Source organism: Marmota marmota, unplaced genomic scaffold, assembly GCF_001458135.2.
Source record: "Marmota marmota marmota unplaced genomic scaffold, marMar, whole genome shotgun sequence".
NCBI classification, from domain to species: domain Eukaryota; kingdom Metazoa; phylum Chordata; class Mammalia; order Rodentia; family Sciuridae; genus Marmota; species Marmota marmota.
The window spans coordinates 3,125,600-3,147,447 of NW_026000052.1; the positions used below are offsets into that span (position 1 = coordinate 3,125,600).

A 21,848-nucleotide genomic window follows, 5' to 3' on the forward strand; every position below is an offset into this window, starting at 1 on the left:
TCCCCAGCCCTCTTCCGGATTTTTGATGGGCTCCCTTCATGCCGGAGAAAAACTAAAGATATTATAGCTCATTGTTTACAAAATTTTGCCACTGTGGGCGTTCCAAAACAGTTAAAAACAGATAATGGCCCTGGCTATACTTCTACCTCTTTTAAACAATTTTGCTCATCATTTGGCATTACTCATATAACAGGAATCCCATACAATCCACCAGGGACAAGGCATAGTTGGAGGAGCTCATCAAACTATTAAAATGTACTTATTAAAGCAAAAAGAGGGAATTGGGAAGGGGCATATATCCCCCAAAGATAAACTTAAAATAACCCTTTTTACTCTAAACTTTTTAAATTTGGATTCATCAGGGCTTAGCGCGGCAGAAAGGCACATGTGTCCAAAAAATGTACATAAGCCCAAGGTACTTTGGAAGGATATTCTAACAGGACAATGGAAAGGTCCTGACCCAGTGATTGTCTGGTATCAGAGGTCTGTTTGTGTGTTTCCACAGGGAGAACAGCAGCCAATTTGGATTCCAGAGAGACTAACTAAAGCGATTTCTACAGACCAAAAAGAAGATGACTTGGCTCAAATCCATAACAGCTGATATCCAAAACTTCAGTTTATCTATCCTTACATCTGAGACAGTGGTTCTCCCACACATGGCGGCTAATGAATAATGAACACTTTTAAGGCCTATTTCAAATGTAAGAAACCTTGGGGCTTGCTTGTGGGAATACCTTCAGACCCATATGCAAGTTACAGGAAGAAGGATGGGATATCAAAAGATGAGTCAAACCTAGGTGGTAACCAGGATGCTTTTTTCAATATCTATTTTATTGCCCTCTCCCACATCATGAAGTTATATTTTATTTTTTGAGCTCATACAGACCTAGGTTAATGTTTTTCTGATCAGTTCTATTTTTTGACTGTGGAGTTTTTAAACATTGCAATGGAGATTTCACCTGTGAAAAGCTACAAGGCCTTTACTATTATCTTATGTGTTGTATGTTATGTGTGCACACTTGTGTTATGTGTTGTATGTCTGAATGTGCGTATGTCCATATATCATATATGAGGAGCACTCATGAAAAAATGGATCCAAATATTTTTTTATTATTCACGTGATTTAAATGGTTTAATTTTAGTTGGGTAAACAGCTATTGAGGATTGTTTTAATATGTGAACAAAAAAGGAGGTTAACAGATCTGTTTGTTAACTTTCACCTTTCCTTTTCATTATATCTAATTCTATTCAGGATACTAAATTGTTTAGAAAATTGCTTTCTTTTAGTGCCTGCTGGAATGTTACATATTTTTTTTTTTATTCATCATTGCCAGAATTCCTATCTTCATCCCAGTGCCGGTGAAGACAAAGATAAAACCAAACTAGAGCTTCTGCGATAGCTATCACAACAAACTGTATAAACTGATGCATCAATGAATAATGTAACTCAACAAGTGATGCTCAGTCAAGAAGTCGATTTGCTTTGGGAGGAAATGGACATATTGATGGATTCCTCTGCTTTGAACTGCTTGCAGAACTTGCCTGGACTATGTATCACTTGTATGCATTGTGAACTATCTGTTGGTGCAGCGACTTGTGGTAGTGTTGGGGTATTTTTGCTGATGGTATCATCGGTGGTACAATTTTTCCAAAAGGAGCCGTCAATTGGCTTGGTGTTGTGGCATTTTAGTATCCTCCTCCCTTCTGCTAGCAAAGGCCAAATTTGGGGGCCAACAGAGGTGAGGCAAAGAACCGCACCCCCCCCACTGGTGCAAAAGGCCTATCCACAAGTATGGCTGTATGCTGGGCAGGTAGTCAGTGATGGGTATGATCCAATTGCAATGGTACCAACCTAAGACAGGAGGCTGACACCTTGAGGTCAGCTCATCCGATGACGGGTAAGGACCATAAGTAGTATTGGACAACCTAAGACAGGCATGGTCCCTAAGCCACATGCTTGTTTTTTAATTAAACAGAAGGGAGGAGATGTTGAGGGCCACAGCCGAGTCGGGATGGCGCCTAGCATTTTGCCAGAAGGAGTGGTTGAGAGGTGACGCCAGGGAGCCATTAAGATGATGATAATTAAGTTAAGCTGTGTATAATTGCTGTGACTGGATGATGCTGGATTGAAACAGGCTGTGTATTCAGTTGTATATAGACCCCTGCTGTCTGGCAATAGGGCGGCTCTGGCAATAGGGCAGCTCCTGCTGCCTCAGCGCCCCCTAGTTCTCATGGAGTTCCCTTTGAGTTCTTGTGGAGCCTGGTGGAGGGTGAGAGAGTTCCCAGGGAAGCGTGTGTGGAGTGTGGGTGAGAGTTCGGGCAATAAAGTAGTTCCTGTTTGAACCTACAAGTACCTCCTGGCGGCTTGGTTACTTTGTGCCCAGCCAGACTTCGGCATTGGGGGGGAAGGGCAGGAGGGGGCAGACTGGGACACCTTAATTAATAACCTTCTAGCTGGGGGCAATTCCTGGGACAGGCTAGCTTAGCCACAGGCTGGAACAGGGGCAGGTTCTTGATAAAGGTGGAGGAAGGCCCTGAAGGAATTGACATTTCAATCCCTCAGGGGACAGTCTCCTCCAACTTGCCAGACTCACTCAAAATGGGCCTCCTTGGTCCAACCTGACTCTAATTACCTACCTAAACTAACTGTCTAATTCTGGCTTCACCCTCACCTGCGTCCCCTGGCTCTGACCTTGGCTCTCCTGAGGTTAATTCACCTACCTGTCCTCTCCTCGGGTCTCTCCTCCTCTTCTGACTTAAATACCAGGCCTTCTCGCTCTCCAGGATCTTCTGGGAACTTTCTCTCCCACGGTTTCCTTCTTACTCTCTGGAATCCATTTCTCAGATCAAAGCGCTCTTCGCCTTTCTGATAAAAGAACGGGGGACAGAGGGCGTCCTTGCGTGGGCATCTGTGGGATAAGAACCCACAGTGGACACTGGGGCTGAAGGAGCTGTCTGGTGTCTCTGATCTGCCAGGCCACTCCTGGCTTTATGTGCTGTCTCCCCTTCTCCTTTGGGGCATCTGATCTCCCTCTGACCTGATCTGGAAGTGTGCCTGCTTTAATGTAATTGTTTTGTGTCTTTGTCTATTACCAGGGTTCTTTTTGATAGAGGTAAGAGATTAAGGTGAGCAATGCAGAAACAGTCCTATTAAAAATTTATCACCCTTATTCAGGCCCTGAGCAACTTAGCGAAACCCTGTATCAAAATAAAAAATAAAAAGGCCTTCAGATCTGGCTCAGTGGTTGCGTGCCCCTGGGCTCAATCCCTACTACCAAAAAAAGAAAGAAAAAGGAAAGAAATTCATTTCACTAACTCTTGCTCCAGCCACCATACTAGGCTTTCACAAAATGATTCCTGGGAACAGCACTGGGCACACATGATTGGAAAAGCTTCAAAAGGCTCAAGGGAAGATTTCCCACGTTGGATGGACATAAAAATTGTTCTTCACCTTCACCTTCTACTCGTTGAAGGGCTACATATAATTAAAAAGCAAATTAGATTAAAAGGGCTAATCAATTAGGTAGTTCTCCAAAGTAGACCTTCTGACCCTCATAAGAGGAATTTCCATTTAAGGGCATCTCCCTTGGATTTAGAAAAATAGTGAAAGGTATTAACTTAAATCTACCTAGAAGCTACACCTTTAAACCTTTTGGCTTCACTGGGCTGCAGCTTAAGCCTTTCTCCTAGGCGTTCAGGTTAAACTGTGTCTTTGATATGTAAATTTGGTTTCGACTAAGTCATACCTTTGGAAATGCAAATTAGGATTAATGGTTGCTTTGGGCTACAGAGGTAATGAGATCTAATCTAAAGAAAATCAAACTCTTTAAAAACTGGCAAATGATAAATCTAAATGAAAGCTATAGAATCTTTGGAGTTTTTTGTCCACTTTTATGGATGTTTGTGCGCATATTGTACGCACACATTGTTGTGCGCATGTATTAAATGTCATATCTACATATGGGCTTACAGCTGACATTGTCAACGAAAGCAACTTCTAGGGTTTTTCTCTAGCAAATGTGAACCCAAAAAAATGAACTAAGAGACTGAGGCACAGCAAAAGCGGGACTTTTCTGAAAGTCTTGCAAGATTGGGCTCCTGGGGGATTGGCACACCAGACAAGCTACAGTCAGCATTTTATCCCCTGGTAGTCGAGGTCCCGCCCCTGTTCCTCATTGGCTGAATCCTATGGGGTGTACAATCTTATGGAACTTCACCTAGGTTTACTGTCTCTTACTGGGTGGCTTAAAGAAATATACCTTCAGCTGTCCCCACCTCCCTTTGTCCTCTTGTGGAGGGAGGCAAATCTGGGATCCAGTGCATTTGGGCCTGTGTGAAGTTCATCTTTATCCGTCAGGCCAGGCCCCTTCTCCCTGGGCTCCTGTTTGTCAAGGGGCTGTCATCACACTGGGGTGGTACCTGCTTGTAACTTTCCACTCTGCTGTCCCCTCCGGCTGCCTTTCTTACATCCCAATTTTACGTTTAGGGCTAAATACCATATTCTGAAAATGAACCACTGGACTATTTCTCACGAGTCCCCCTTTTTTTTATACTGTCTGGTCTCATTTTCATTTTTGTTCCATACCCTTTGGTATTGCCACCCTCCTAGCCATATACATTTTTTGAGGTGGAAACTGCCCATGGCAATGAGTCCACCCGCTTTCAGCAGCTGGACTAGCCGTTCCGGTCAGGAGCCTGTGGTAGGGTCTTTTCCGGCTCAGTTGGAACTTATCTTCTTTCCAGGTCTCAATGAAAACCAGGTCACCAGGCTGGAGGTCATGAATGGCAAGCTCCACGGGAGGAGTCTGGGCCAGGAGCCCTTTCACCTGAGAATGATGAAGAAGAGGGCATGGCCAGTAGATATTCTTTCAGAAGTTGGTCTTAGTTTCCATGGTAGGGAATTCTGTAGTTTATCCCAAGTAAGGGAGCCCTTACAGCAGCTCATGATGAATATCAGAACTAGATCATCATACCAGACAAGAACCAGGAATGCAGATAAAGTCCACCTGGTAGGAGATTAGGAAGATTTGCAGATCTCAAATTGACTCTGAGCAAACTTGTGACTCTGACGGAGATTTTGGGGAGATTTCTCAGGCACACCTGAATAAGAATCCTTTCTTCATAGCCTCCCAGTTTTTCCTTACTTTGGAAAGGACTGACACAAATGTACATCTCAAGTTACTTTAAAGGAAACATTGTCTTTCCTTTTAAATGTTCATGTATGACTGTGGTTTGATTCTACTTTCCTGCTAGATGTTCAACACCAAATTGGTCAAAATTGACCTTTTCCCTATCTGTTGTTAAAAGCAGTTGATATTTGTCAGGGATCACTCTTGGGAACTTGTGAAAAGTCTCTCGGTTCCTTCAGCTTTTACTCTACCAGTTGTGCCATCTGCCAGGATGGGTCAGGGTCTTGCCGACCACATGTAGCTTTCTTTGGAAGCATCAGGGACATTTCCCTCTCCAATGGCCCTCCTCTTTCCTGAATGGGCACTGCTTGGCCTCTTGATCTCTCGGGTCCTCTAACCTCCTCATCGGAAGATTGGGTGACTTACCAGAGTTGCAGGTCCCCAAGAGGGGTCCCACCATTCCCTGGAGCCCAACTGACCTTAGAGGGCAAGGGTGAATACATTGACTGCTTTTTCCTTGGCCCTTTTACTTCAAACAATCACTGATAACAGTGCACACCAGACACAAGAGAGCCCTTTGTTTATTCCCTTACTCATAGGGCATCTGGATGTTAGGTGAGACATCAATCTCAGGAGTAAGGAAGACCAAGGTCTAGAAGCTAGACCAGATTTTTGGTAGGCAGGAATAAATATGAGGCTTGCAAAAGAAAAATGCCTCAGAATTTGGGGGGTGGGCACCAGGGCTGTGGGGCTGACACAAATGTTTGTCTTAAGTTCCATTAAAAGAACAATTGTCTTTTCTTTTAAATGCTCAAGTATGGCTGTACTTTGATTATAACTGTTTTTGCTAGGTGTTTAAGATGAAGCTGGTCAAATTGTCTTTGTTTCTATCTCTTGTGTATCTTCGAGGATGGGTCAGGGTCTCATTGAACACATGGCTTCCTTTGGAAGTATTAGGGACATCTCTGTCTCAAATGACCCTCCTTTTTTGCAGTATGTGCACTGGTCAGCTTTCTGTTTTCCAGGATCTCATTGATCCCTCTAATTAGGTTGTAATGTGGTCCAGAGTTGCAAAGCCTTTAGAGAAGTCCCTGTTATTCCCTGGGACTGAACTGAACTCATACGGCAAGAGCCAAATACTGGCTTATTTTTTTCTTTCTTAGCCCTTTTATTTCCTTAACTTTAATCTCTAAGCTTGGACTTAAACATCCAGCAAGCCAATTAGGGTCAGTATTACATGTTATCTGTCCTACAGGTGAAGGACTGTTGTCTCAAATTAACTCAGGTTCTTATATTAGAAGTTGTACTTCTGTACGACACTAACAGACAATAGTTATAAAGTTTACAAGGAAATACAAAATGAATTTAACAAGAGTAAGAACATTCATATAATAGCTATAAGGCAAGAAACATAATTTTTATAATCCCAAGCCTTTATTTTACCTTATGTTTTAAAGACTATATACTTGGAAGACACAAATACATCTAGTTTACAAAGAAGTCAGTAATAGCACCACAATTACACTGATGTTTTTATATTAGTCAAGTTTAGCTTTTAAAGACAATTTCAAACTGTGTAATGTACTGTAATACTCTAAAATAACATTTATTCTTTAACTTTAGAGTTGTACAAACCCTAATTCCTTTAAGATTATTCCTCTAAAGAATAAAACTTAACAAACACAAAAAATTATCTTGATAGATAAGAGCAAATTAATGTTTTAAGAAATCTTTGTTAGTTCAATCCATAGAGGATTAAACTTTGGTTTATATCAGTACATTAATATTTAACCTTAGGAAAAAGACTTAAATAGCTTTAGCTGATTGTGCAAATCATATATATCCAGTTTAATTTAACACATACTTTTTGAAATTTACCCTCCACAAATCTTCAGCAACTTACTTTGACATTTTTTGGGGGGGATGGGAAGGTACCAGAAATTGAACTCAGGGGCACTTGACCATCAAGTCACATCCACAGCCCTATTTTGTATTTTATTTAGAGATAGGGTCTCACTGAGTTGCTTAGTGCCTCATTTTTCCTGAGGTTGGCTTTGAACTCGCGGTCCTCCTGCCTCAGCCTCTTTAGCCGCTGGGATTACAGCTGTATGCCACTCCACTTAGTTTACTTAGACATTTTTCAATTTTTTACTTTCTTATCACACAAAGACTTTCTCATCCAGCAACATTTCTTTATCCTTCTAGCTTTTAAAATATATTTCCATACCTAGAACCTTCTTACATCTCTTTCCTAGCTGTTGATCCCTTTTACATTTATATTCTGAAACAATTGTTATGAGATTTCTGAATTGAGACAACTACTCCATTCTTTTGAACCCAGGGCTGCTTAACCACCGAGCCATATTCCTAGCCTGTTTTATATTTTATTTAGAGACAGGGTCTCACTGAGTTGCTTAGGGCCTTGCTAACTTGCTGAGGCTGGCTCTGAACTCATGATCCTCCTGCCTCAGCCTCCTGAGCCGCTGGGATTACAGGTGTGTGTCACTGTACCTGGCAAATTACTCCATTTTAATAAGATGAAATATTTGTTTTCATAGTACTTTAATTGAAACCCAACTGAAACCTCTTGTACTCTTTGTATATAAAATTGCACCTGACAAAATCTTAACTCTTAGTAACCTTGTATCTAGTGAAGACATAGAAACAAAGCAATCTCAATTTTTTTTCATTTTTGGGATTATTCCATTTTTACCTTCATATGCTGCAGCCTTTAGGGAGGAACTTGGTAAGAAAGCAGGTGGTGAACTGCAAGAGCAGATAAGATAGCCAGCCATCTAGGTCCCACAGAGGCTTGAATTTAAAAGTGACACAATTTTCCTTTGGTCTCAAAGTCGTCCTCTGTGAGCCTCGTTGGTCTTGCAAGCTCAGCAGGTCTCTGCAATTCACATTTCGAATGCTAGCCTTGGAGAGGGAGAGATCCGGCAGAAGCTAAGTAAGGGAAGCTGCTGTTTTGAGTAAAACCTCATGTATAGGGCATTTAAACCATTTTTCATTTCTCCAGTTGGTAATCAGGTCTGGTTTGGAGGCAGAAAATTATTCGACGTGTCCTTTATCTCAACTGTGATAATATTACTTTTGAGGACAAAGTTCCCCTCCGAACAAAAATAAAAATAAACAGATGAAAGAGAACAGAACATGGGCATCTGTGCTGAGAAAATGGTCTCTTTGGCCAGGGCCACCTCCCTGATCCCTGAGCCTCTAGTGGCCCGCAGTTTCTGCCTTTCCTTCCATGACCTCTGGCTGGGGCCTCCCTCAGAATGGAGGACACTCACTAACTTCTTGGTAACTATTTTTATTTAAGAGAGGACATTTGCCAGCTAGTTGAGCCCTTAAAATTCCTTAAATGTCCCCTTTTGTCCTTTTGGGTCCTCACACTCTCAGGACCATGATTTCATGTTGTGCTCCTCAATTTGAAGTGGGACAAGCCTGTTACTGCGCTGGGCAGTGTCTGCGCCAGAGAACATCAATAACTTGGATTCTTGAAGCAGGACAGAGGAGGGGCAGTTCCACTCTAATTAAGTCAGACGGACCTTCCCGTCTGTTTCCCTCCAGACGAGGGGCGTACAGGAGAAGAGGTGTCTTTAGAAAGTTTAGACAAGGAGGTCTAGTTTTTAATGTCATGGAGCTGGGGCCTTCTGAGAAACTGAGGCACCATGAAGACCCCTCTTCCAACACCCATTCTTGTGATCACGTCTGAAAAATGTCCCTTAGACTTGCTGGGAGCCATTAGCCAAGTAGGTATGACAATTTCCTTGCCAGCGTACCCCATGTTGCAGTGACATTGAATGTAGGTGACCTTGCTCAAGGACCAAGGCGGATTAGGGCGTTCCCAGTTTAGGTTCCAGGTTTAAGGTTTAAGATTATTCCTGCTGGGAATAGGGCGTATCCTGCTGCCTGAGTTCCCCTTGAGTTCTCACGGGATTTAGACAGTATTCTTTGGGAGATAGAAGCCCAGTGGAGGTGGATTTGGGCAGAGAACGTGGATTTCCCCAGAACGTGATTGTAGACGGCTGGTGTGAGTTCGGGAATAAAGAGTTGCTGTTTGAATCTACAAGCTGTGTGGTGGCTCGTGATTGTGTGCCCAGCCAGACTGCGGCATTTGTGCCCAGCCAGACTGTGGCAAGACTAACAGGAATGAGTTTTTGAAGGGACTGGCAACAGGGAAAGGGGACACTCTCAAGGGAGAGAGTGAGAGGAGAGGGACAGCATGCTTCTCCTGCACTCGAGTTTTATTGGGGATTTGTTTTAGTCAGCTGTTTCCCTGCTGTGACTCAGGGACCCGACCAGAACAACTGTAAGGAGGAAAGGTTTATCGGCGGGCTCAGGGTCTCAGAGCCTTCGTCCATGGAAGGCCGCTCCATTCCTCAGGGCTCCAGGTGGGGCAGAGCCTCATGGTGGGAGAGGGTGGCAGAGGGGAGCAGCTCACATCATGGTCGGGAAGCAGGGGGAGGCTCCACTGGCCAGATACAAGTATAGACCGAAGCCAGGCCCCAGTTCCCACCCCCAGCCACACCCTAGCACCTCAGTTACGGCTACCTTATATCACTGACTGGGTTAGGACTCTTATGTCCCAACATTTCTCCTCTGAATCTTCCTGCACCATCTCACAGTTAGCTTTTGGGGGACGCCTCACATCCAAACCATAACCTGTTTCAAATTTCCAGAGAGTCCAGCCCAGGTCCACCTCTTGACTTTTGGGTGACATCAGACTTTCAAGTCCCCACTATCATGGGGGCCACTCCAGGTCACCTTGGCCCATGCCGACCTGTTCTAATTGGATTCCTAGTCATCCATTCTTACAGATTTATGGTGAGAAGGAACTGTCCTCATCTCCCAGGTTTTCAGGATCTGGTCACAGAAGTCTCCTCCTTCAGGGTGACTTGGGTCTTCACATTATTTTGGGCCTGCACTTGTCCTTCAGTGAACAGGTGGTTTGCTCAGGAATGTGACAAGTCCTGTCCACTTAGGCCAGGCAGAGCTACAGGTAAATTGCTTTTTGGAAAGGAAAGCATGTGGGGGTCAGCATAGTAGGCTCATTTGATTAAATTATTCCCTTAACCTTATGTTCCCACCATTAACATGTGTCTGTCCCATCACATACCCCTTTCAAGGACTTTCAGACCTAAATTCTTTGAGGGTATTTGGAACCCAACTCATCTGGCTGCTTTCTGCTGAGAGAGGTTGAAGTTGGGGTAAAGGGACCCCAAGCCCTTGTTCCCCATTACATGGGGCATGAGAGTTAAGGGCATTTAGCATCAGGACAGTCCAGGGGTCCCTGGTGTCAGTTGGTGGGTGACTGGATGAGGTATACATAGGGCAGGGATCCTGGTAAGGCATCAATAAACAAATAAGGTGGCAAAGCATTATCAATTTTTGCAAACAATTAGCATGAAAGTAATCAGTATTATTGGCTGGTCACTGGAAACCACAAACATGGTGATTCATTAAAGCTGTAGGTGGGATGAACCCTCATGCCCCGGGGTGTGAGTGAAAGCCAGTCAAGGTTTCAGAACATCAGCAGAGCTGTTAGAAACGTATACATAGGCTGGGCTGGGCTGGGCTGGGGCTCAGTGGTAGGGCGCTTGCCTGGGATGTGTGAGGCCCTGGGTTTGGTTCTCAGCACCACATATAAATAAGTAAAATAAAGGTCCATCTACAACTAGAAAAAAAAGGAACATATACATGACATTTAGCTTTTATAATGTCACAGATGTCCTCAGGAGCTGTGGCTAACATGTCTGATGCCATCAGGTTTTTGCAAAATACCTTGATCTTGGCATTTCCTCTGGGTTCAGTGAGATCCTTTTATCTGTGTCATTAGGGCTTTCTTGGTAAAGTTAGTCAGGACTTTTTTTTTGTGTCACATTACATCTCGTAGACCAATATGAGGGATAAATTTTGGGCTAGATGATCATACTAGCAAACACAGAAATGAGATCAAGCCCACTTTTGTAGGAGGTTAGAAAGATTTGTTGGTCTCCAAGTGACTCACAAAAAAAAAGTTTGTGACTCTGACAGTCTCCTGATGTTACCAGGCACCACTGATAGGAAACTGCTTTATCACCTTCAGCTTAACTTACTTTTGGAGGGGGTTCATCTGCTATTTGGGGGGTGATAAATGAAGAAGAGGACTGGGGGTCAGGACCCGACTAGGGCTTATGGAGTGGGGAGTCAGCAAGAGTTAATGGTAGATCAGAGCAAGGTTGGCGTGATGAGGGCCTTGGGCAGAGGTCAAAGAACGCTTGGAGGTAAGGAACCTCAGGCATTTGCCATTTTGTTGGAGGAAATTGTCAAAGTCTTGGAGGATTTTTGGGTCAAAGTTCCTGAATTCCAAATTTGGGCCATTGACTTAGGTTATCTAAGTTATATCGCAGCCAGATCTGAGTACTCAGCCTAATAAGGCATTTACTTTTGAGATCAGATTGGAAGTGGAGGATTTTAAAAATTTTTAGTGAGGCAACGTAAAGGGGAGTCCCATGGGAGGGACTGGTTAGCCCCCATGTTGGAGAGGTTTGACCAGGGTGGCGGTAGAGATCAAAGTGTCCCTAGATGCCTCCCATCACCGACAGAACAGACCACCACAAGAATGAGAAGGCGTCCCCTCCTGCAATCCCAGTGACGGAGGACCCCAGGGTCTGGACAAACTGGAAGTTCTCAGGCAGGGTGCCTTTGCGAGGGCCAGAGAGAGCTCTTTCCTCTCTAGAGATGGCGGAGGTCAGTGCTCTATGTGGGGACAGAATGGCAGAGGTAGCCTCTGACCCAGAGGACTGATTGTGTAGGTAAAGAAAGGAATTGGAGGGGTAAGTTAGGAGGAGGTTGGCTTCAAGACCAACAAAGGACCATACAGGTCCTTGGTCCATCCACGTGGCAGTGAGGCAGCAGAATCTAGCCCAGGAATGGGGTGGATCTCGGGTCGCATACCAGCTGCCGGTTAGCTATAGTGGACTCGGAGGCTCTGCAGGGTCTCCCTCTGTTAGGAGGAAGGAAGGAAAGAAATAGAAGGGAGGCGGGAAGAGAGAAGATGGTGGAGGCTCATTGGGAACGTTGGGGAGCAAACTCAATGGGAGAGAAGGAGCCGGAGACGGAACTCCGTGGACCAGCACCACAGAGGGCCACTTTTCAAGAATAAAATGGAGACTGGCTACAAAAAGGGTCTGAGTTTTATAGGGTTTAGCAGGGCCACATCATGGGGGAAGTTTTTCAGGTATTTTTGGGGGGCAGAAAAACTGGCAGATAAGGGAAATCTCAAAAGGCCAGAGTCCTCTGTTCCCTTTTCCCTCAAGGGGCTGTAGTCCGCCTCCTTCACTGCCCTGAGGCGGGAAGACCTTTCTGGGATTCAGTGCCTTTTGTCCTGAAGTTGATTTCTGTTGGCCCCGTCCCCTCCCCTCCTGTTGGTCAATGAGCTGTGAACTGTCACCTTATTAGTGGGAGGAGTTCAGGGACACCAAGATGGCGGAGACAGGGTATGAGAAAGAAGCTGCCAGGGGACAAGACAAGGCAAAGAGTCCTGTTCCTGTTGACAACAGATCCCATCACCACGAGGACTCCTGCCACCGAGGACTCGTCACCATGACAACTGCCCCCACAGGTTCGAATTTTAAAATGACCAATGGGTAAAGTGGGCAGTATTCTTTTTTTTTTTTAATATTTATTTTTTAGTTATCGGCGGACACAACATCTTTGTTGGTATGTGGTGCTGAGGATCGAACCCGGGCCGCACGCATGCCAGGCAAGCGCACTACCGCTTGAGCCACATCCCCAGCCCCATCAGTATTCTTTTTTAAAAAATATTGTTTAGTTGTCAGGGACATAGTCTTTAGCAAAGGCAGACACTGCAGGGGGTCAGGAGAACCGGAACCAGGCCCGGAGCTTCCTTTTTGTTTATTTATATGGTGCTGGGAATCGGTCCCAGGGCCTCACGCATGCCAGGCAAGCGCTCTGCCCCTGAGCCCCAGCCCCTCAAGTGGGCAGTATTCTAATTACGTTCTTTAAAGTAACCAGTGCAGGGGGAATATAGGAAAATACTCTGATCAGGAATCGTAAGGTAGCCAATGGCAGCAGATGGAGTAAGGCCTTCCTAAGGTCCATGTGGGGAAGAGATCTCCCCACGCTCAGGAGACACGGCCTCGTTTCCCCACACGGAGGCCTGGCGCCTCACTTCTCCCTTGCCATGTTCACCTTCCGTAAACCAGTGCCTTGCCTGTTGCTTCTGTGTTCTTGTATGTTCTTTGTTCGGGCCACCAGGGACCTGGACTTCACCTGGACACTTTGGCGTTACCTGCTTGGAACTTTCTACTCTGCTCTGTTTTCCTCTGGCTGCCTTTCTTACACCCCAATTTTACATTTAAGGCTAAATGCTGGTTCTGAAAAGGGACGGACAGGCTTTCTGTGTCTCACAGCTCAGCTCAGTCTCCGGCGTAGTGTGGCCCTCTGTAGAAATGCCTGCTGTCTGGACGGTCAAGGGTCTTATGTTTTCTCTCATATGCAGGAGCTAGAGAGGAAAAAGGAAAACCAAGGGGTGGGGGTGTCATGAATTTGATATTAGGTATCCCCCAAAAGCTCACATGGGAGATGAAGCAAGGAGGCTTAGGGGGGTTATGGGAGCCTTAATCCAATCAGTGAGTTAATCCCTGGTAGGCGCATGGGGTGTCACTGGAGGACGTGGGGCCTTGGGGCAGGCCTTTGGGGTGTATATTTTGTCACTGGCCAGTGGAGCCTCTCTTGCTTCCTGGTGTGAGGTCTAGAATCACCTCCCTCCACACCCTCTTCTGCTCAATGCCCCGCCTCACTTCTGAGCCCCGCAGAGTCAGCCTTCCATGGACTGGACATCTGGAACCCCAGCCCCCAAATAAACTTTTCTTCCTTATTTTTCTCATCAGGTCTGTTAGTCACAGCAGTGAAAAGGCCGACTAAAACAGGGGGTCTCATGAAAATCGAGGGGACGTCAGAAGAGCAAAGGGGCAGAGAGGAGGGGAGGGTGGGGGAGTGATGTTGGCCAAATCGTGCCGTCACACTGTGTGCACGGATGAATGTCACAACCAATTCCACCACTGTGTGCGACTACAGTGCACCAGTAAGAAGTGTGGGGGAAAGAAGGGAAAGGTGGCCGTCCGGCCCTGGCCTGTGGGGGAAGTTCTGTGCTCTGACAGGCCCACGCCCTGCTCCGGGCCTGGTTCTGGTTCTCCTGACCCCCTGCAGTGTCTCCTTAAAGCCTGTGTCCCTGCTGCTGTTTCTTGCTGTCCTCTCAGCCCACACCCTGTGTGGGAGGACAGGTGTGACTGGCCCCGGTGATCCAGACTGCAGCCGTGGAGGAAGAGGCTTGCCCTGGTCAGGGCCCCGAGCAAGGAGTACTCAGTGAATCCAAGATGCATTCATTGTGCTCCCGTCAACTCTGACATCGTGGGAAATGGGTGCCCAGTTTCTCTCTCACTTGGTCTGTTCTTGGCCAAGGATGAAGTGGCCTTCTCTGCGCAGCGGGAGCCGGATCAGTCCCACATCCTGAGGAAAGAAGGCCCGGCTTTGGGGGTCAACAACGGAGCCTATGACCACACTGAAATTACTATGTATGATTTATTTACTTTTATGATACTGGGGATTGAATCTAGGGGCACTTTAAACTGGGCTCAATCCTCAGCCCTATTCTTCTCTTTTTTTTTTTTTTTGAAGAAGGTACTGGGGATTGAACTCAGGGTCTCTGCCTCCCCTCCCAAAGCTGTTCCCACCCAGCGACATCCAGCCCCTCCGGTCCATCGCCATTGTGGGTTCAGTGGAAACTCCTCCTGCTTTCCCTCTCAAGGGAAGGAAAAGACCACTGAGCCATGTCCCCAGCCCTATTTTTTGTATTTTATGTACAGACAGGGTCTCACTGAGTTGCTTAGCACCTTGCCTTTGCTGAGGCTGGCTTTGAACTCTCCATCCTCCTGCCTCAGCCTCCTGCACTGCTGGGATCACAGGTGCGAGCCACCGGCAGGCTTCTTTTTATCATTAATCATTACTTTGCTCCAGGGGGTGGGACCAAGGGGGCTCTACCCTGAAGCTGCATCCTCAGTCCCCTGGGGATTGGACCCGGGGGGCACTTTGCCTCTGGGGCCAGCCCTTCTTTTTAATTTTGAGACAGGATCCCACTAAGTTGCCTACTTGGCCTTGAACTTGCAGCCCCCCTCCCCCAGCCTTCCAAGTTGTAGTTACACCACTGCCCCCAGCTGATTTTGGTATTTAAAAATTCAATTAATGTAACTCACCACATTAACAGATGAAAGAAGACCGAAAAAGTATATGATTTTCTCAATATCTGCATAAAATAAGTGAATTCCATTTAACTTTCATAGTTTAAAGAAAGTCTTGGGCTGGGGGTGTGGCTCAAGCGGTAGCGCGCTCGCCTGGCACGCGTGCGGCCCAGGCTCGATCCTCAGCACCACATACAAAGATGTTGTGTCCGCCCAAAACTAAAAAATAAATATTAAAAAAAAAATTCTCTCTCTCTCTCTGTCTCTCTCTCTCTCTGTCTCTCTCATCTCTCTCTCTTAAAAAAAAAAAAAGAAAGAAAGAAAGTCTTATAAAACTTGGAAGAAGAATGGAACTTGTGCTGGGACTGTGGGGAGGCTCGTGTCAGCCTTGCCTAGTGTGCCCGAGGCCCTGCCTTCACGGAGGGTCACAATCCTAAAGGCAGGTGGACACCTGACTCAAATCCCACCCCAGGAGCCCAGGGCCACACACCCTGCTGCTCATAGGTGGTCCAGAGATCAACCTGCACTAACCCAGGAGCACCACTTCTCCCAGGGCTCTGCCTTCCCTCCCAAAGCTGTCCCCACCCAGGGTCATCCCGCCCCCTGGTCTACCGCCATTGAGGGTTCAGTGGAAACTACTGCTGCTCTCCTTCCCAAGTTCCCCAAGCACTCTCAGCTCTAGGTCCGGGGACTCGGTTCCGACCACTGGAGCTCCAGCTGCTGGGAGCCGCAGGAGCCTGCTCAGGATGTGGCCCTTGTTTGTGAGCATCCATAATGGCCCAACAGATCCTTTTATTTTAGGGAGTTTTGGTTTAACAGAGGCCACTAAAATAAATATATAGCTGGGTGTGGTGCCCTGCTTGTCATCAGCTATACCTGAGGCCGAGGCAGGAGGATGGCAAGTTGGAGGCCCCTGGGGAGAGCTTATCTCAGAATTAAAAATAAAAAGGGCTGGAGTATCCCTGGAGGGTGGGGCACGCCTGAGCTCAATCTCAGTACAACGAAAAGAAGAAATAAAGAAAATTTATATAAAGCTTGGAACAGAAGAAATAAAGAGAATCTCAGATGAATTATTAAAATCAATATGGCAGATATGCAATGTTGCTAGATAGAAAATTAATATATAAAATCAGCTTTGCAATTCCAAATGCCAGGAAGAAACAATTTGGAAATTTAAATATACATTTTATAATAACATGAAAATACATTATGCCTAGTAATAATCTAACAAAAATGCTTAGGATTTTTACGAAAAAAAAAGCCCTCAGCATTTATTTTTGATTTTTTTTTTTCGTTTGAGGAATTGAATCCAGTTCGGCTCTGTCACTGAACTACAACTTTAGCTGTTTTTAAAAAAATTATTTTGAAATTCAGTATGTTTCCCAGCCCAAAATACCCGTGAAGAAGAAAAATACCAGCATAGCAGCACGCACCTGTAATCCCAGCAACTTGAGAGGCTGAGGCAGGAGGATGGCAAGTTTGAGACCAACCTCAGCAACTTAGCAAGGTCCTAAACAATTTAGCAAGAACTTGTCTCAAAATAAAAAATAAAAAAAGCTGAGGATGTGGCTCAGTGGTTAAGTCTTCCTGGGTTCAAGCCCCAGGAAAGGAAGGAAGGAAGGAAGGAAAGAAAGAAAGAGCAGTTTGCCTCTCTAGAGTTTAAGACTTATTAGAAACTTGCAAAAAGATTGTGTGATATGAAAGCACAGATGTGCAGCCCAGTCAGTGAAACAGAATAGAAACCCTGCAAGAGACCCACATACTACTGGAGATTTGATTCATCATAGAGCGGGATCTACAAGGCCTGGGAAAGGACAGATTCCCTCAATCAGTGGCCCTGAGATAATTGGTTATCCACATGGGAAAAAAACCTCCACCTTAGCTGGGCACAACGGCTGAGACAGGAGTTCAGAGCCGGCCTCAACAACATAGTAGGGCCCTTAACAACTCAATGAGACCCTGTTTCTAAACAAAATACAAACAATGGGCTGGAGATGTGGCTCAGTGGTGGAGTGCCCCACGGTTCAACCCCCATTACCAGAACAAAACCAAAAACAAAACAAAAAAATAAAACCCCAAATCTCCACCTCAATGGTATCAAAATATACAAAAATAAATTCTTGGTGAACTACAGCTCTAAATGTGAACAGAGAAATAACAGAAAACTTACAAGGTAACAGAAGATACTTTCCTGAACTTGGGGTCAGAAAAGAGCTTAATGCCTTTAATAAGAGCATGATAACCAAAAACAGCCTTTACTCCCAGGGGCCAGCGGTAAGTACTCAGTACAGCCAGGCCTGCACCCTGGGGTTACTTTTGGGAGGGCAGCCCAGGGTTCTTGGGGTTGTAGCCCACATTGCCACCAGCAAGGGAAAGAGGTCAGAGTGCTCTGCGACAAGGAATCCCAGTTAGATGGAGAGGGTTGCATGTCGACGTGGGACATACTGACTGATGGGTTCCCAAAGCAGCTCGCTGCACTAAAGGCCCTGGCTCCCAGGGCACTTAGGAGCAGTGACACCCCGCAGCGACGATCGTGAGGAATCTTGGTTTCTAACACCATTTTCCAAAACAGCAGGCAGTACTCCTGGGAAAGGCTGATTGAAGGATGGCAGAACTCCGTGGAGAAGAATTCCAAATAAAGTTTGCACATGTTCTGTCTTCCTCCATGTAGGCTGTGCGAGCTGACTTGCTCCCACGGGGTGCGGTAGGGGTAGCAGGAGGCAGGATCTCTGTACAGGGAAAAACCTGACGGCAGTCATGCTCAGGGTCAGCACCAGCCATGACCCCTGGAGGCCTGTACCCTCCGTGAGCCGCCAGTGCTCCTGCCTCTGCCCGTCTTCTGTGCAGTTCAGGAACCGGGCTCATTCCTATGGTCCCCGAAACCCAGGAGGCTGAGGCGGGAGGGTCACAAGTTCGAGGCCAGCCTCAGCAAGTCAGCAAGATCCTGTCTCAAAATAAATAATAAAAAGGGCTGGAGATGTGGTCAGTGGTAGAGCGCTTCAGGGTTCAAGCCCCAGTACTGAAAAAAGGAAAACGAAAACCTAGAGAGAGAAGGAGGAGGAGAAGGGAGTTGGGGGAAGGGAGAGGAGGGGAGAAGGGGGAAGGCAAGGAGGTGGAGAGGACAGCGAGGGAGGGCGGGCAAAGAAAGGTGAGGTTCGCGCCACACAGCCTGCCCGGGCCGGCTAGGCCTGGCTAGCCAGAGTCCTCCACGCCCAGCCCCAAGCCCCGCCNGGTGGGAGCCGCCTGGCCAGGGTCATTGCGCAGGCCTCGAAAAGCGCGCAGTTTGCAACTCTGGCAACCGATGTCCTTCCACTCCGAGTGTGCATCATTGTCTCGGAGAACAGCTGGCAGGACTGCTGCCCGCTGCTCTTAGCCAGGATGACCCCACCTGGCTGCTCGCCTTTGTCCCCAAGGTGGACTATCCAGAGCAGAGCATCTGGCCTACAGGTCAGCCACGGAGGGCTCCAGCGGGGGACAAGACACGGTCACTGCGGATGGCATCCCTCCGGGGCCTGTTCACCAGGCGAGCAAGCAGGCTGGTCGTGAGTGTGCGCTAGGAGCTGGGTGGAGCCCGGATTTCTAGACGGTCTCCTATCTGGGCCTCCTGAAAAATAAGTGGAGACCCCCTTCCAGTGTGTTGAGCGGCTGACCCGCGCTGCCCCTTGCCTGGTGGAGGAGAAAGCTGGTCCCCAGGAAGCTCTGCACCACGGAGCAGACTGTGTGTTTTTGCTGGAATATAATTGGTGAAATGGCTTGTTGTTTGTTTTTGTGGTATTGGGCATGGATCCCAGGGCCTCCAGCAAGCAGGCTAGGTGAGGCTCTGCCAGGAGCTACCTCCCCAGCCCGGGGGTTGGGTTTTAAAAAAGCAACAGGAGGTTAAATTTTTTTTTTTTTTTCCATTTCATTCCAATCTCGACCGAATCAGGATTTAAAGTAGTTTATTATGGAATACTGTGGCACTAACTTAAAGAAAAGGTGAGGTAAGTATGTAAATCATCCAATAGAAAAGTAAAGTAAAATCTTGAACGTGTTTTACAAAAGCCAAAACCAAACAAAACGAAAAAACCCCAACAACAAACAAACAGAAAACCAAAAAAGCTGGGAAAGTCTGAGAATCTGGTGGTCTAGAGGGGCCCAGGAGGTGGGGTGACTAAGGCCATGTGTGGCCTGGGGTCCTGAGGCAGAAGGAGGACATGGGTGGAACTGAGGAAGTCCCGATAAAGCCTGACTTCAGTGAGTGCTGCTGTGTCCCTGTGGGCTCCTGAGTGGTACCAAGTGGGCCCGGCTATTGCAAGACCACCCCATGCAGGACATTGGGTGGGGGCTCATGGGAACTCTCACCATCCCCGAGGCTTTTCTGCGACTCGGAAGCCACTCTAAGATTATAAAAGCTTATTCAAAATATCCTTCTCAGGAGTGAAAAGGAAAGCCGCCGAATGTGAGAAAGAAATTCGTAATCAACCAGGTAAAAGGGAAGATGGCTGCAGAATGGTCAAAAAGTAAAGAGCAAAAGTTCTTCTGTGAGCTTTTGAAAGTTTCCCAAAGGGGTAAATTTTCTAGAGCTGGACCTTCCAGAGGGAATACTTTTCTGGAAGCTAACAATACTTTACAAGGTTGAGAAACACTAAATTGACCAGTCTGCCTCTTCAGCTGGACTTAGAAAATTTACAACCAACCAGGACCGAGTTGGTGTCCAAGTTCCAGGGTTACCTCAGTCCTGTTTAACTTCTCTAAAGACTGTTCCTTTTTGTTAGGAAAGCCTCAGACCTGCTCCACCTCTGTGGAGCGTTCATTCACTCTAGTTCAACTGGGTTTGAAAAATATATCCAGAATAAAAGGATCTTTGCTTTAACCTTGTTTGTGATTTCTTGGTTTGCAAATAAATGTGATTGATAAGGGACTTACATCAGTCGGAGTCCTGTTGGATGAAAGCAAGTATACCTTTCATTTGGACAGAGAGCAGTTAATATAAGAAATAATATATAAGTCCAAAGGTGTTCAATATATAACTTCCAGAATAAAAAAGAACTTGAATACATCTTAAAGATAGCAAACGCAACAGGTAACCACCACCACCCCTAAGGATGGGGACCAGTGCAAGAGGCTGGATTAATGGAAACTTGAAGAGACAGAGGTGGGACCCCAGGGGGTGTGCTGGCTGTCTTGGGGTCTTTGGTTGAGAGCAGCCTCCCAGGGGAGGAGATAGGAGGGAAAAGGGGAGGATGATGAGCTGAAATCGAATTCCATGCCTATATGAGTTTTTTTTTTTTTTTGGGGGGGGGCGGGGGATGAACCCAACTACTTTGTAAAACTCTAAAGCTCTAAAGAGGGTCCTGGGAGGTCTGGACCTGGAGCTCAGAGGAAGGCGCCAGAGAGTTGGGGCTGGTGTCCCTGAGTGGGGCGACACGATAAAGTGGATCTTGTGCACGTTGGGAAAACTACAAACTAGATTCGACTGCTTTAGGAAACAAGGCACAAGGGAGCAGGAAGCACCCTGCTGCTCCCGAGGTGAGGGAGTCCAGGGGACGTGGCCCCCGGGAGCAGACGGAAGAGAGACAGGAGGCCGCTCCCGTTCCTCCGCAGGGCGACACCTAGCTCCCTTCTGATGGAGCTGAACACGCACCGGCCAAGGGTCACTGAGGTTTGCAGGGTCCCTGTCCCTGCATCACAGAGCAGAGCATAAGAGATGCACAGAGACGTGTTTGGGTGAAGGGCCCGAGGTGACAGGCAATGGCACCTGGCAAGTCCACCCCTCGATCTATCCTTTCCATGTGTACATTTCGTCATGGCTTTGTACTTCCACATTTCAAAAGCAAAACAATTTTGTACCTCACAGGACACAACTACTTTCCTACAGGTGTGGAACAGTCTGTCCTCCCCCACCCCAGGAAGGAGCAGTGAGTCCCCAGTCTGAGCTCCCTCTTCTGGGCTGTGAATTGCTCTTTTTATCTCTCCTGCCCAGATATGCTCTTACCTGAGACTAAACCGCAAAGTTAACTTTCAGCAACAGTCACCGACCTCAACAGGGGAATGAGGGGTAAAAGAGTAGCTAGAGACAAGTGTGCACACAGTCAAGAGGCCAGCGAGCAGCGGAGGTGTCACGCGCAGAGCTCACTGCAGCTGGCTCCGGTCCGCCTCTGGTTCAAGCATGAGCTTCATCCAGGAGAGAGGACCTCCAGCCTCACATGGTGGTTTGGTGGTGTCCCCCAGGGGTGCACACCAAACTCCCCAGGGGTCAGCCTACTGCACAGGCTCTTCTGGGTGGCAGGGCCCGTGGAGAGGCTGGCGACTTCCCTGGGCAGAGGCCATTGTGGCACATCTTGCTCAAGAGTGAGATCCTTGTGGATCCATGTCACAGAGGATGACTGTGGTGGTCAGCAGACATTCCCGAGCACAGGATGGAGGAGTCCAGGGCAGGGATGGCTGCACGGCTATTCCAGTGAGAATGATCGTCATCCCTCCACGTGGGCGA

At 46.9% G+C, this 21,848-nt stretch overlaps 1 long non-coding RNA gene across 1 annotated transcript; it reads left to right on the forward strand.

The window, feature by feature from the left end:
* The first annotated feature begins 18,972 nt into the window (after window positions 1–18,972).
* LOC125619732 lies at window positions 18,973–20,228 on the forward strand. Its single transcript, XR_007351301.1, has 2 exons — window positions 18,973–19,356; window positions 19,791–20,228. It is a non-coding gene; the product is annotated as an uncharacterized LOC125619732 (long non-coding RNA).
* The last annotated feature ends 1,620 nt before the right edge of the window (window positions 20,229–21,848 follow it).